Raw genomic sequence first — 16,336 nt, forward strand, 5'->3', positions numbered from 1 at the left:
AAAAAAAACCATGACTCAGGAAACCAGTGAAATGCCCTTTGCAGAGCAAGCTATTTTCTTACCCTTAATGTCTTACAGGCAAGAAAACCTTGATCTAACAAACTGAAACTGAAATTAGTGAAATTAGATAAACTGTGGTTGTCACTTTTATTTTGTCAGATCAATGTTTTGAATAAATTTATGCAGCATCCAATTCCAAACCTAATAATGTGCAAACATAGGCCACTTTCTCTAAAGATCAGAAAATACAGAAATATCAGTAGAGACGTTAAAAAAAAAAAAAAAAACCCACTTCCAAAGAATGAACAATGCTAAGAAAACAAAGTAACAAATTTCTTCATAAAATAGAATAAAAATTTAAATAAACAGACGATATTAACTGCAAGATTTGTGATACATTTTCCTGTGATCTTGAATCAGAAATAAGAAGTTTTGACAAGAGACGGATTATGCAATGCAATAGACAGTGCATGACATATCATATATTATTTTTAAAAAAGTCAATATTAGACATTATTTTAGAATTTTTAAGAGAAATAATAAGATAAAGAAAATAAAGCAGACACAGAATATATGATCCAATATCCATGAAACAGTAATTGTGGGAGAGAAGAGAACAGTCAGAGAAGTAAAAATCAAAGTAATACAAAGAGAGATTCCTGTGCAGATTCAACACAATACTTTCTAATGATGGAATTCAGCAAGTACTGGTGATATGAAGATGCCCACACTTAAAAATTATTTTGTTGAAGTTTTCACTTTCCAAATCTCAGATAAACTACAATTATACAGAGGGAAAAACACAATTTGTCACTGAATAGAAAATAAATATATTTTTAAATGCATTGGAATTATCATACAGTGAACCAGACCCTGGTGTAGATTTTGCATGTGGAAATTAGTGAATTCCAAAATAAAGTTTTCAGAATATCCCTCTGGTTTATCTGTGATAGACCAGCACCCCTCATTGAAGTGGAAGTAAAGTGGGAGGGATGAATTTGCGAGTAGAATAATGCAAAATAATTTAAAGTGGTCTCTGATGACTTTGTGAGGCGTCTAGGCTGGAATTTCCGGATGTTACATTATAAACTGGTTTTAGGAAGTGATAAAATTATTTAAACTGTGGAGTGGATAAATTAGTTTCCTCGAACATTAAAATTTGAATTTATTTCTTTTTATTATACTTTAAGTTCTGGGGTATGTGTGCAGAACGTGCAGTTTTGTTATATAGGTAAACATGTGCCATGGTGGTTTGCTGCACCCATCAACCTGTCACCTACATTATTAGGTATTTCTCCTAATATTATCCCTCCCCAGCCCCCCCATCTCCCGACAGGCCCCAGTGTGTGATGTTCCCCTCCCTATGTCCATGTGTTCTCCTTGTTCAACTCTCACTTATGAGTAAGAACATGCAGAGTTTGGTTTTCTGTTCTTGTGATAGTTTGCTGAGAATGATGGTTTCCAGCTTCATCCATGTCCCTGCAAACGACATGAACTCTAAGTACTTACTTCATTTTAATTTATTCCATTGAGTGCTTATTCTATGCCTGATTTTAATTTGAATTTTTAAAATAAACTATCTAATGTAATCATTGTAATAAAACTTAGTAGTGGGGATTACTATCTCCATCTTAAATGAGAAAACTGATATTCCAATTTTATGTTGAGGTCTTTGGTAAGTCACGTAATTTGACTAGGGCCTGAGTTTTAACAGCATTCTAACTGGTAATTTTACCATTAATCATTGTCCTCTGATGCCATTTTCCACATTGAATCCTGACTGATGTTCCCATTGCCTTCAAGATAAAACCCAAACACCATCATGTATTCCCTTCAAAATCTGGCCTTCCTCATACTTATTTCCTGTAATGTTCTATACCTCTCTCTTCTATAGAAACCTCCGTGTCAGATTTTGACACATTGAGCTATATTCTTTTGATCAGCTTTGCACTTGCAAACAGTTTCTTCTGCTTTGAATCCCTGTCTTTTGTCTCACACCAGGCTACATTCTGTGAACCCAAAGTATCTGAGACAGGTCTCAGTCAATTTAGAAAGTTTATTTTGCCAAGGTTAAGGATGTGCCTGTGACACAGCCTCAAGAACTCCTGACAACATGTGCCCAAGGTGCTTGGGGTACACCTTGCTTTTATACATTTTAGGGAGGCAGAATACATCAATAATACATGTAAGATATATATTGACTCGATCCGGAAGGACAGGGTGGGACGACTCAAAGGTGGGGGGTTCCAGGTAGTAGGTGGATTTATAAATGTTCTGACTGGCAATTGGTTGAAAGAGTTATTATTAGTAGAAAGAAATGTCTGGGTTATGATAAGAGGTGGTGGAGACCAAGGTTTTATCATGCAGACGAAGCCTCCAAGTAGTGGGCTTCAGAGAGAGTACATTGAGAATGTTTCTTATCACACATAAGGTCTGTGATGATGTTAATACTGGAGGTGTATAATGAGGCATATTGGAACCCCTCTTCCACCATGGCCTTAACTAGTATTTCAGGTTAACTCTGGAATGTCCTTGGCTGAGAGGAGAGGTCTATTCAGATGGGTGGGGGCCTTAGAAGTTTGTTTTTGATTTACAGTTTCATTCAGCTTTTGGGACTATTGCAAAGGTAATTTTCTCTAAGAAGTGTTCTCTTACTCTCCTGAATTTCAAATAGATATCACCTCCTGTGTGCTCCCATTTCCACTCTGTTCATACCTATGTCACTGTACTTTTTACACTATTCTGTAGCTTTTGCTTTATTTTCCCTTTCTCCATTAATAGATCTTAAAATCCCTGAGATCATTTTCTATAATTTAGAAATTGTTTTTAATCTCCAGTGTTTGATGCATTGGTAGACACAATAAATGCTCAACTAGTATTTATTGAAAAGTAGGACTTAAAAGGAAAATTTGTGTAAGTTGATAACTTTAGAAACAATATTTCAATGGTAATTGGAAAAGGCATATTTAAGCAAATGCACATTGAAAACATCTATAAAATATTAGAAGTTAAACAGAAAACATAAAAATATTTTTCCAAATGTATAAGTAAATTAATAATGTTATTACTGGAAAAACATAAGAATTAGACTTCTAAGACAATAAAAAGTATAGCAAATTATATGAAGACACATTTCACAATTAGGTAAATAAAATATTTAGTTAATAATATGCAAAATATTCAACACATTAAGAATCAAGATATATAATTTTGACCCAATGAGCAACTATTAAACAATTTCATTTGTTATAGTGATGCACAAGCTGGGCAGAACTTTTCACAAACTCATAGTGGGACTATAAATAAGAATGGACTTGGCACTGATGGGACGTAGAGCATACTACCCCAAAATATGGCACTATGGTGTACTGAGTATGCCCGTATTAAAATACTCAGTATGCCAGGGTACCATATTTTGGGGTAGCTAAAGGAATTTGAGAGAGTCATAGAAGCAGTAAGTTCCCTCTAAGTTTTGCTGCCCTTCTATCCTCAACCAGGTCATAAAACTTAGATAGAATTCCCTGATCATCCCCTGGAACAAGTCATAAGATTTTCATGTGAGAGGTGCCCGCCCTATAGCTAGAGAAAAGGAGTGTTATTATCCTGAAAGACACAGGGACATTGAGAAGAATCTGAACAAACAGGCCTGGCTAAGTTCCCCTCAGCTATTACTATTAGATCATACCACTTTTTGTCCAACCAGACTTCTCTACAACTGTCTGCTCTTCATCAAATCTATGCATAAAAACATATAGGTTTCCCTGTTTCTTTAGGTCTTCATTATAAGGCTCCTGTGCCAGGTAAAACTTGAATAAATGTGTATGCTTTTCTCATGTTAATCTGTTTTTACCAGTTTTATTTTCAGAACCAGTTTGTGACATTAACAGGGTAGAGGAAAACCCTCCTCCCCTACATTACAAATAATACAATTATAAATCTAAAGCATTAAATTTCTAACAATCTTGAACCAGTTTTATCTTAGTAATAAATTACTTTTAAAATGGCAGAATGCATTCCAAAATATATAGACAAAGATAATCACTGCAAGGTTATTTATCATAAGAAAATTAGAAACCATTTTTATGTTTGATATTAACAGTAATTTTGAGTAAATTGTATCTATATCTGTGTAACAGAATTATATAATACTATAATTAATATTATACCAATATTATAACATACATAAAAAAATTTCAAAAATTATGTTCTGTGAAAGTTGCATGTATTATGTAAATTAAAACACATATGCAAGTGATAAAGAATATTAAAGATTATATCTACAAAATTGTATGGATTATGAATCCGAAATTTTTATTTTTTTAAATATTTTTTCTCTATTAAGTATATTTAATGGTCAGAAAAAGAGTAAGCTTAACACCTAATAAAAAAGGTAATATAATTATGGAAATCAGGAAAAAGTAAATAGCATGAACTATGAAATATCTTTACATTCAAAACACTAATTCATTGAATAACTTTTGTGTTTGCCACTCAGAATATTATAAATATAAAATCAAACGATTGAGAGTCCCTGGAATTCAGGCTTTCAGTGTCTAGTAGATTATATATGTATATCTGAAAAGAAATTGTAAGACCATTGAAATCATCAAACCACCTTACAATTCTTTCCAAATGGACGTAACAGAGCCACATCCAAATAATTTCTATAGCTACATCATCTAAATAAAAACTAATCTTTACTATATCATGTAACTAAACACACACACACAAACATATGGATAGAAAACACAGTGATCAAATGTATAAACAACAAAAGTTAGTTATAACCAGCAGAGAATCATCACAAAATGGCAGATATATTCTGCCAATTAGGAAGAAAATGTTCTTCTAGGTTATGTAAGGTGATCCTAACTCTTTGTTCCCACAGAAGGGAATTCTGCATAGAATACTGTATTATTCTGACAACTGATTAGCATTTTGATGTGCTCAAAATTTGTTCACATGAAAATGAAGTATTAAGGCAGACAGCAATTCAAAGTAACAGATGAAGCTATTGCACAATAATTTTTTCTATATTTTTAAATAATTGGTTGCCAAAGAATATACTCAAGGTTACTTCTTCCTTCTCTGATTACCACAGAAGTAAAGCTGTAACCAAAATTTTAAAAAAATTATATATTGAGATAAAAGCACTCCTTCTTTCAATTTAGTCTGCTAAAAATTAAAGCAAAACCCAGGAATTATCTTTTTGTTTAGTAAATAATGATAAAATATTATATCTCAAGATTACCAGAGAGTGTTGATATTTTCTTTTACATAGTAGAGACAAAAAATGAAAATATCATAAAATATATTTTGTTAGTAAAAGAGAAGTATCTTGAAATTTGTAGATTACATTTCTACAAGACTTCTCCAATTTGTAACATTTCATACTCTATCAATTGCTGTTAGAATGATAATCTAAATATATACCCTATAAAAACAACTGCATCCTTGGTTAAACTCAAAATGTGATTATTTTTATATACCTTTCTGAAACAAAAATGTTATATTAAGATGATGAAGATGATTGTTCTTTTAAAAAATGCAACATTAAAAGTAAATTACAAGTAATTGAAATGTGTTTAAACTGTGCTTGGTCCTAATTGTGATAAGGGACTCACAACTTACATTCTGAATATGCACTTGCTCTTTTGGTTCACAGTGTATTTAGCAAATGACCTCTTCTAGCACAGGAAATATTACCTTCGTGGCTCATAAGTATTAATGTACAGACAAAAATTGCCAGCCCTCACTCCCAGTGCCACTTCACTCTTATAGTACCATGCTTGCAGCTCCATTGTTGATTCAGTTTTCAGAATATAAGAATAGGTAATTATTTCAACATGTTTTAGCATAGGCACAAAACAGTTCAATATCTCTTTTGTAATGCAAAAGAACCATATTTGGAGATCTGGGAGATATATTCTAAATATGTTATAGGCAAAGACATTTTTATTCTATCATATTCCATGTGACAAACATTTTTGGCTCAAATTCATATTTTAAAAATTAATTATAATGTATTTGGTCACTATTATTGGCTTTTTTTAACCTTCTTAATTTCATTGACATTTGCTCATTTTAAAAAATACCTCACACTGTGTAAAATATAGCAAACCAATGTCATCCCTGTATTTCCTGTGCCCCCAGCTATCTGCAGTTTGAAAAGGAAACCACAAGAAGATAATGCGGTCTATTCTTTTCTTTAAAAAAAAGTATATTTTATAGGTTGTAAGATATTCTATTGGCACAAGTAAAGTGAATAATGTTTTTTGAGACCAATGATATAAAAGCTCAGATAGAACTTGGAGCTGCTGGTTTAAGATTTAAATGTTGCTGAAAATAAGAGAGCCTATTTTGCTCTGGTATGAACTCTGAAATAAACAACACTTACATTTATAGATAACATTATTTTTACTTATTAAAAATATGCTTTATTTTTCCAATTTGACTTTTATAATTAATTAGTTTTAATCACATAGTTTTAGCATACCCTTTCTTTCAAAATGTTTAGTGTTTTTAAACTATTAAGATCTTTGAAATTATTCTCAGCAATAACACATTTTTAAAAATTTGCTAACTTTAAGAATTTCTAGAAAAAAATACATCCTTAAAAAACTGATTTACAACCAAAACAAAGGTTTCAACTTAAAAGATTATTTTAATAATTAATTTGGCAACCTAGGCAATACCATTCAGGACACAGGCATGGGCAAAGACTTCATGAGTCAAACACAAAAAACAATTGCAACAAAAGCTGAAATTGACAAATAGGATCTAATTAAACTGAAGAATTTCTGCACAGCAAAAGAAGCTATCATCAGAGTGAACAGGCAAGCTACAGAATGGGAGAAAATTTTTGCAATCTACTCATCTGACAAAGAGCTAATATCCAGAATCTACAAGGAACTTGAACAAATTTACAAGAAGAAAACAAACAACCTCTTCAAAAAGTGGGAGAAGGATATGAACAGACACTTTTCAAAAGAAAACATTTATGCGGCCAACAAACATATGAAAAAAAGCTCATCATCACTGGTCGTTAGAGAAATGCAAATCAAAACTACAATGAGATACCATCTCACACCAGTAGGAATGGCTATCATAAAAAAGTCAGGAAACAACAGATGCTGGAGAGGATGTGGAGAAATAGGAATGCTTTTACACTGTTGGTGGGAGTGTAAATTATTTCAACCATTGTGGAAGACAATGTGGCAATTCCTCAAGGATCTAGAACCAGAAATATCATTTGACCCAGCAATCCCATTACTGGGTATATACCTAAAAAACTATAAATCATTCTACTATAAAGATACATGCACTCCTCTGTTTATTGCAGCGCTATTCAGAAAAGCAGTGACTTGGAACCAACCCAAATGTCCATCAATAACAGACTGGTGTATATGGCACATATACACCATGGAATACTATGCAGCCATAAAAAAGGATGAGTTCATGTCCTTTGCAGGGACATGGATGAAGCTGAAAAGCATCATTTTCAGCAAATTAACACAGGAACAGAACACCAAACACAGCATGTTCTCACTCATAAGTGGGAGTTGAAAAATGAGGACATATGGGCACAGGGAGAGAAACATCACACACTGGGTCCTGTCGGGGGGTGGGGGACAAGGGGAGGGATAGCATTAGGAGAAATACCTAATGTAGATGGCGGGTTTATGGATGCAGCAAACCACTGTGGCACATGTATACCTATGTAACAAACCTGCACTTTCTACACATGTATCCCAGAACTTAAAGTATAATAAAAAAGATAATTTTGATAATTATGCACGTCTTCAATGATTCCTAAGGAATTGATGGTCATTAAAGTGCTCAAAATGCATACTCAAAATATATGTTATATATTTGTTTTTTTAAGAATCCATAATTATATAACAACAGTTTGAAATATAATCTATGTAAAATTCATACCCTAAATTTTTCTGAAATGTATGTGGTGGCTTTGTTTATTTAATTAGAGATTACCATATTTTGTGGCTTTACATTCTATATATGATTTTAAGCAGTGTAGCAATATCGTTGGTGTTCCAAAAAAGAAAATGTGGTGTATGGGAAACCACAGATTTATTTATTATTCAAGATTTGAGGTAGACTACTTAAACTACTATTAAAGTAGATTAGAAATATTGATTTTGAAGGTCTGCTAACAACTGCACCAGATGCATACATTATGCATGTTTACCTTGTTTATGGACGATAATCTAAGTATGCTTACTTGTAAGGGCAATAATTTGTGGTTCAATTTTAAATACCTTCTCAGTCATTAATAAGATATTACAGATACAGAATACATGTTAGCTTAAAATAGTCAATAATATGGTCAACTATGGTTAATAAAGAAAATAAGTTCAATAAATCACATTGCTGCTTAACAGATGTATTTTCTCTAGAGGCATAGCTTTATAAATAAGGAATCTAGCAATCAAAGTAAATGTCTTTGGAAAAACATAGTGTGTTTCATAGTATCTGAAGAGTTTTTTTAATTTATTTTAATTTTTTGGCCTACCTAGAATACATGTAATTATATTAAAATATATAATGTAAGCCACTACTTAAATGTGTTAATATCCATCTGGCTAATTATCTAAACCAATTTCATTTATAGATCTTATCTATACAAATTTGTATATTCTGTCAATAAGTTTCTTTTACAATATATATGATTTTATAAATATTATCTGTAGCTACTCCCCCTCCTCACCGCATAAAACAACATCACAGGATGAATTTTGAGAAAGTTATTAAAACATACATAAAAAAGCAAACCTCAAATATATGGTGATTCTGCAGGTACAAGTTTTACCTAATTAAAGCATATTGTTATTATGTATTTATTTTGAGATGGAGTCTTGCTCTATCACCCAGGCTGGAGTGCAGTGGTGTGATCTTGGCTCACTGCAGCCTCTGCCTCCTGGTTTCCAGTGATTCTCTTGCCTCAGACCCCTGGGTAGCTGGGATTACAGGTGCATGTCACCATGCCCGGCTAATTTTTTTTTGTATTTTTAGTACGATGGGGTTTCACCATGTTGGCCAGGCTGGTCTTGAACTCCTGACCTCAGGTGATCCACCTGCCTTGGCCTCCCAAAGTGCTGGAATTACAGGCATGAGCCACTGTGCCCAGCCAAGGCATATTATTTAGACATACATAAATATGTATGTTTAAACCAAAGTGAACTATGTTTAAACCAAACTGACCCAAACTGAAACATTGGTTCTCTGGCATCTAAAAAATGAACTTTACTTCTTATTTGGAGCAATCAGCAGTGTAGAAATACAGGACACACAAGATCCAGATATATTCTTTTGAAGAGAATATATCAGGGAGTAATACATTGATTTGCAGGCAACAGGATACTTAGAAGGCAAGACCTTCCATAAGTTTATGAGAAACTTTCTCACTTGCTTTGGTGACTTTTATAATTTGGGCAATATACTGACATGGATGGAAATTCTCGATCTCTTCAGTAGAAAGTAAAATTTGTTTTTTATTCAGCATACTGGATGAACAATTAAAAAGTCACACTTGTTGACTGCAAAGGACTCAGGAGCTAACAACTGTTTTCCCATGAGCATTTCTTCAGAGCCTTGGAGAAATGTGTGCACTGAAAATGCCTGTAACATGTTTTACACATTGAAGACGGAATTTTTATAGACATACACTCCAGTACTGGGAGTTTAAAAACAAAAAGATGGGGTTTGCACCAAGGCTTTTTTGGCCCTTTGAAGATATACACCTATGAATAATAGATCAGAGATTAATAATGAGCAGGATGAGCAATTTATAAGATAATTAGAAATCTTGTAGCTTCCAGAAACATTTTTATTATTCATAAAGCTACAGTGAAGTTCTACCACATGTAATTACTCATAGAGAAAATAGACAGTGATAATAATAATAAATTATTCATATAAAAATAAATTAGATAAAAATAAAGACAGGAAAAATGTTAGAGGAAATTGAAATTGCAGAATTTTGAAAAGGAGAAAATTAATGAGTTTTGTTTTATAAGTTGAAAAATGAATTTGTCAGTTTTGTTTCATGAGTTCAAATTCTGATTTATTTTCTTACCACTTGCATGACTTCCAGCAAGTTTTCTCAAGAGTAATGTGCATTTTTATTCTTCTGCCAAGTGAGATAATAATTTCTTAATTTGTCATTGTGATTAAATGAGAAATATATTTCTCATTTTATACATTTAAAGAAAATTTAAATTTGTTGTGGCAATATATTCCTAGAATTCAAGTTTCTAATAGTCAGGATGAGTAGACACTGGTCAAAACAATGCTGTCAGAAGACAACACAACCAGAGAAGATTTATGCTAAGTAGATTTTAAATACAATTGAATTATTATTTAATATGAATACAGGTAATTCATCATGGCAAAGAAACAAAAGTTTCTTTCAGACAGTAATTTAATAAAATTGTGCTAACTTCTGTTTAAAACTATCCTGGTTGGTAAAAATAAGACAATATTGGTTGATCTCTGTATTTAACCACAAAAAGCATTGTATACTCTGCCAAATACAATTATAAATAATGAGAAAACCAAATTAAATAATACAGGATAAGTACATGATATTAGCAAAGTATTATAATCCCTAAGATATGGAAGGGCTATTACATAAGCAGAAGGAGTAAAACTTAATTCGGCCATTGTATTAGTCCATTCTCACACTGCTATAATGATACTACCAGAGACTTGGTTTTTTATAAAGAAAGAAGGTTTAATTGACTCACAGTTCTGCTTGGCTGGTGAGGCCTCAGGAAATTTACAATTATGGTGGAAGGCAAATGGAAAGCAAGGCACATTAACATGGTGGCAAAATAGAGAGAAAGAAAGTGCCACACTTTAAAACACTCAGGTCTCACGAGAACTCACTCACTGTCATGACAACCACATGGAGGAGATCACCTTCCTAATAAAACTACCTCCCACTGAGAGGTGACAGCGTGCTGGCAGCCCTTGTAGCCCTAGCTCACTGTCGGCACTTCTTCAGCCTCAGTGCCCACTCTGGCCATGCATGAGGAGCCCTTCAGCCAACCGCTGCACTGTGGGAGCCCCTCTCTGGGCTGGCTGAGGCCGGAGCCAGCTCCCTCTGCTTGCAGGGAGGTGTGGAGGGAGAGGCACGGGGTGGGAACCGGGGTTGTGTGCAGCACTCTCGGGCTGAGTTCTGGGTGGGCATGGGCTTGACAGGCCCTGCACTCGGAGCAGCCGGCTGGTACCGCTGGCCCCGGGCAGTGAGGGGCTTAGCATCTGGGCCAGCAGCTGTGGAGGGTGCGCCGGGTCCTCCAGCAGTGCTGGCCCACCAGCGCTGTGCTCAAATTCTCACTGGGCCTCAGCTGCCTCCCTGCAGGGCAGGGCTCGGGACCTGCAGCCAACCATGCCCGAGCCTACCCCCCGCAGGCTCCTGCGTGACCTGAGCCTCCCCAACAAGCACCAACCCCTGCTCTGCGGCTCCCAGTCCCATCAACAGCCCAAGGGCTGAGGAATGCAGGTGTGTGGCACAGGACTGGCAGGCAGCTCCACCTGTGGCCCTGACGCAGGATCCACTAGGCCAAGCCAGCTGGGCTCCTGAGTTGGGTGGGGACTTGGAGAACTTTATGTCTAGCTAAAGGTTTGTAAAGACACCAATCAGCACTCAGTGTCTAGCTCAAGGTTTGTAAATGCACCAATCAGTGCTCTGTCTAGCTAATCTAGTGGGGACTTGGAGAACTTTTATGTCTAGCTAGAGGATTATAAATGCACCAGTCAGCACTCTGTGTCTGGCTCAAAGTTTGTAAATGCACCAATCAGTGTTCTGTCTAGCTAATCTAGTGGGGACTTGGAGAACTTTTACGTCTAGCTAGAGGATTGTAAATGCACAAATCAGCACTCTGTGTCTAGCTGAGGGATTGTAAACACACCAATCAGCACTCTGTCAAAATGGACCAATCAGCTCTCTGTAAAATGGACCAATCAGCAGGATGTGGATGGGGTCAGATAAGGGAATAAAAGCAGGCTGTCCGAGCCAGCAGCGGCAACCCGCTCGGGTCCCCTTCCACAACATGGAAGCTTTGTTCTTTCAGTCTTTGCAATAAATCTTACTGCTGCTCACTGTTTGGATCTGCCCTGCCTTTATGAGCTATAACAATCACATGAAGGTCTGCAACTTCACTCCTGAGGCCAGCGAGACCACGAACCCACCTGGAGGAATGAACAGCTCTGGATGGGAGGAACAAACAACTCCAGACGTGCCGCCTTAAGAGCTATACCGCTCACGGTGAAGGTCTGCAGCTTCACTCCTGAAGCCAGTGACACCACAAACCCACCAGAAGGAAGAAACTCCGAACATGTCCAAACATCAGAAAGAACAAACTCCAGACACATCATTTTTAAGAACTGTAACACTCACCGCGAGGGTCCACGGCTTCATTCTTGAAGTCAGTGAGACCAAGAACCCATCAATTCCGGACACACCACCATGTCACTTCCTCAACACGTGGGGATCAGAATTCGATATGAGGTTTGGGTGGGAATGCAAAGCAAAACCATATCATTCTGCCCCAGCCCCTGCCAAATCTCATGTCCTTTTTACATTTCAAACCCAATCACGTCATCCTGTATTAGTCCAATCTCACAATGCTGTAAGAACATACCCAAGACTGAGTAATTTATAAAGGAAAGAGGTTTAATTGACTCACACTTCCACAGGGCTGGGTGGCCTCAGGAAACTTACAATCATGGTGGAAATAGAAGCAAACCCATCCTTTTTCACAAGGCGGCAGGACAGAAAAGAATGAATGCTGAGTGAAGGGAAAGCCCCTTATAAAACAATCAGATCTTGTGAGAACTCACTATCATGTGAACAGCATGGCAGAAACTGCCACTATAATTCAATTATCTCTACCTTGTCCCTCCCATGGCATTTGAAGATTTTGGGAACTATTTTACATTTAAAGATAACATTTGAGTGGGGACACAGCCAAACTGTATTATTCTACCCCTGGCCCTTCCCAAATCTCATGTTCTCAAAATTCAAAGACAATCATGTCCTTCCAACAGTTCCCCCAAAGTCTTAATTCATTACAGCATTAACTCAAAAGTCTAAGTTCAAGTCGCTTTTACATAGGAGCCTGTTAAAAATGCAAATTAGTTACGTCCTAGAAACAGTGGGGGTATAGGCATTCAATAAATACACCCACTCCAAATGGGAGAAATTGGCCAAAAAGGAAGGGGCTACAGGTCCCATGGAAGTCTGAAATCTACTGGGGCAGTCAAATGTTAAAGCTCTGAAAAGATCTCCTCTGATTCAATGTCTCACATCCAGGTCATGCTGATGCAAGAGGTGGGTTCCCATGCTGATGCAAAAGGTGGGTTCCCACATCCAGGTCATGCTGTTGCAAGAGGTGGCTTCTCACAGCACTAACCCTGTGGCTTTTCAGGGTACAAGCCCCCTCCCAGCTGCCTTCTCAGGCTGACATTGAGTGTTTGCAGCTTTTTCAGATTCATGGTGCAAGTTATCAGTGGATCTACCATTTTGGGGTCGGGAAGGCAGTGGCCCTCTTCTCACAGCTCCACTAGGCAGTGCCCCAGTGGGCCCTGTATGGGGGCTCCAACCCTATATTTCACTTCTATGTTGCACTACCATAGGATCTACATGAGCGCTCCACCCCTGCAGCTAACTTCTGCCTGGATACGCAGGTGTTTTCATACATCCTTTAGAAATCTAGGTGCAGGTTCCCAAACCTCAATTCTTCACTTACGTGCACCCATAGGCTCAACATCACGTGGAAATTGCCAAAGTTTGGGGCTTGCACCTCTGAAACCATTGCCTGAGCTGTATATTGGCCCCTTTTAACTATGGCTGGGATGCAGGGCACCAATTCCCAAGACTGCAAAAAGCAGCAAGGCCCTGGGCCTGGCCCATGAAACCATTTTTTTTCTTCTAGGTCTCCAGACCTGTGTTGGGAGGGGCTGCTGTGAAGACCTCTGACATACCCTGGAGACATTATCCCCACAGTTTTGGTGACTAACATTTGTTTCTCATTACTCAGGCAAATTTCTGCAGCTGGCTTAAATTTCTCCTGAGGAAATGGGTTTTTATTTTGTATCACATCATTAGGCTTCAAAGTTTTCAAACTTCTATGCTCTGGTTCCCTTTTAAACATAAATTCCAATTCCCAACCATACCTTTGTCAGTACATAAACCTGAATGCTTTTAACAGCACCCAAGTTCCCACCTGAACGCTTTGCTGTTTAGAAGTTTCTCTTGCCAGACACCCTAAATTATCTCTCTCAAGTTCAAAGTTTCACAGATCTCTAATGTAGGGGCAAAATGCCACTAGTCTCTATGCTAAAACTTAGAAAGAGTCACCTTTAATTTAGTTCCCAACAAGCTTCTCCTCCCCATCTGAGATGACTTCAGCCTGGACTTCATTGCTCATATCACTATCAGCATTTTGGTGAAAGCCATTCAACAAGTCTCTAGGAAGTTCCAAACTTTCCCACATCTTCCTGTCTTCTTCTGATCCCTCCAAACTTCCAACCTCTGCCTGTTAACCAGTTCCAAAGTGGCTTCCACATTTTTGGGTATCTTTATAGCAGTGTCTCACTACCTGGTATCATTTTACTGTATTAGTCCTTTTTCATGATGCTATAAGAACATATCCAAGACTGGGTAATTTATAAAGGAAAGAGGCTTAATTGACTCACTCTTCTACAGGGTGGTGGAGGCCTCAGGAAACTTACAATCATGGCAGAAGGGGAAGCAAACACATCTTTCTTCACAAGATGGCAGGAGAGAGAAGAATGAGTGCCAACTAAAGGGGGAAGCCCCTAGTAAAATCATCTGATTTTGTGAGAACTCATTATCATGAGAACAGCATGGCAGAAACTGCCCCCATGATTCAATTAACTCCACCTGGTCCCTCCCACAACACATAGGGATTATGGGAAATACAATTCAAGATGAGATTTGAATGGGGACACAGACAAACCATATTACTTCCTAACAGTCCCCAGAAGTCTTAACTCATTCCAGCATTAACTCAAAAGTCCAAGTTCAAAGTTTTGTGTAAGACAAGGAAAGTCCCTTCTGCTTATAAGCCTATAAAATAAAATAAAAAAGCCTGTTACTTTCAAGATGCAATGCGGGTACAGACATTGGGTAAATGTGCCCATTCCTTCTGGGATAAATTTGTGAAAACAAAGGGATCATAGGTCCCATGCAAGCCTGAAACCAGGCAGGACAGTCATTAAATCTGAATGCTCCAAAATAATCTCCTCTGACACCATGTTCACATTCATGGCATGCTGATGCAAGAGCTGGGTTCAAAAGGCCTTGGACAACTCTTCCCTGTGGCTCTGCAGGATACAGCCCTTGTGGCTTCTTTCATGGGCTGACATTGAGTGACTGTGGCTTTTCCAGGTGCATGGTGCAAGTTGTTAGTGGACTACCATTCTGGGGTCTGGAGGATAGTGGTGCTTTTCTCACAGCTCCACTAGGCAGTGCCACATTGGGCATTCTGTGTGGGAGCTCCAACTCCACATTTCCCCTCTGCATTGCCCTAGTAGAAGTTTTCGATGAGGGTTCCACTCCTGTAGCAGACTTCTGCCTGGACATCAAGTATTTTCATACATACTCTGAAATCTTGGTGGAGGCTCCAAAGCTCAACTCTTGTCTTCTTCACACCCACAGGCCCAACACCTCAGGGAAGCCATCAAGGCTTGGGGTTTGCACCCTCTGAAGCCATGGCCTAACCTGTACTTTGGCCCGGTTTAAACACAGCTGGAGTTGTAGTGGCTTGGACACAGGGCACTAAGTCCTGAGGCTGCCCAGGGCAGGGGGGATCTGGGCCTGGCCCATGAAATCATTGATTTCTCCTGGGTCTCTGAGCCTGTGATGGGAGAGATTGCCTCAAAGGTTTCTGTCATGCCCTAGAGACATTTTCCCCATTCTCTTTATTATTCACATTTAGTTTCTCATTACTTATACAAATTTCTGCAGCAGGTTTAAATTCCTCTCCAGCAACTGAGTTTTATTTTCTACCACATGGTCAGGCTGCAAATTTGTCAAACTTTTATGCTCTGCTTCCCTTTTAAATACAAATTTCAATTTCAAGTCATCTCTTTGTGAACACATATACTATACACTTTTAGAAAAATCCAGATCACCTGTTGAATGCTTTAATCCTTAGACATTTTTCCTGCCAGATACCCTAAATCATGTCTCTTAAGTTCAAAATTTCACAGATCTCTAGGACAGGATGAAAATGCCACTGGTCTCTTTGCTAAAACATAGTGTGAGTGATCTTTGCTCGATTTTCCA

This window comes from Pongo pygmaeus, chromosome 2 (genome assembly GCF_028885625.2).
Source record: "Pongo pygmaeus isolate AG05252 chromosome 2, NHGRI_mPonPyg2-v2.0_pri, whole genome shotgun sequence".
Classification (NCBI taxonomy): Eukaryota; Metazoa; Chordata; class Mammalia; order Primates; family Hominidae; genus Pongo; species Pongo pygmaeus.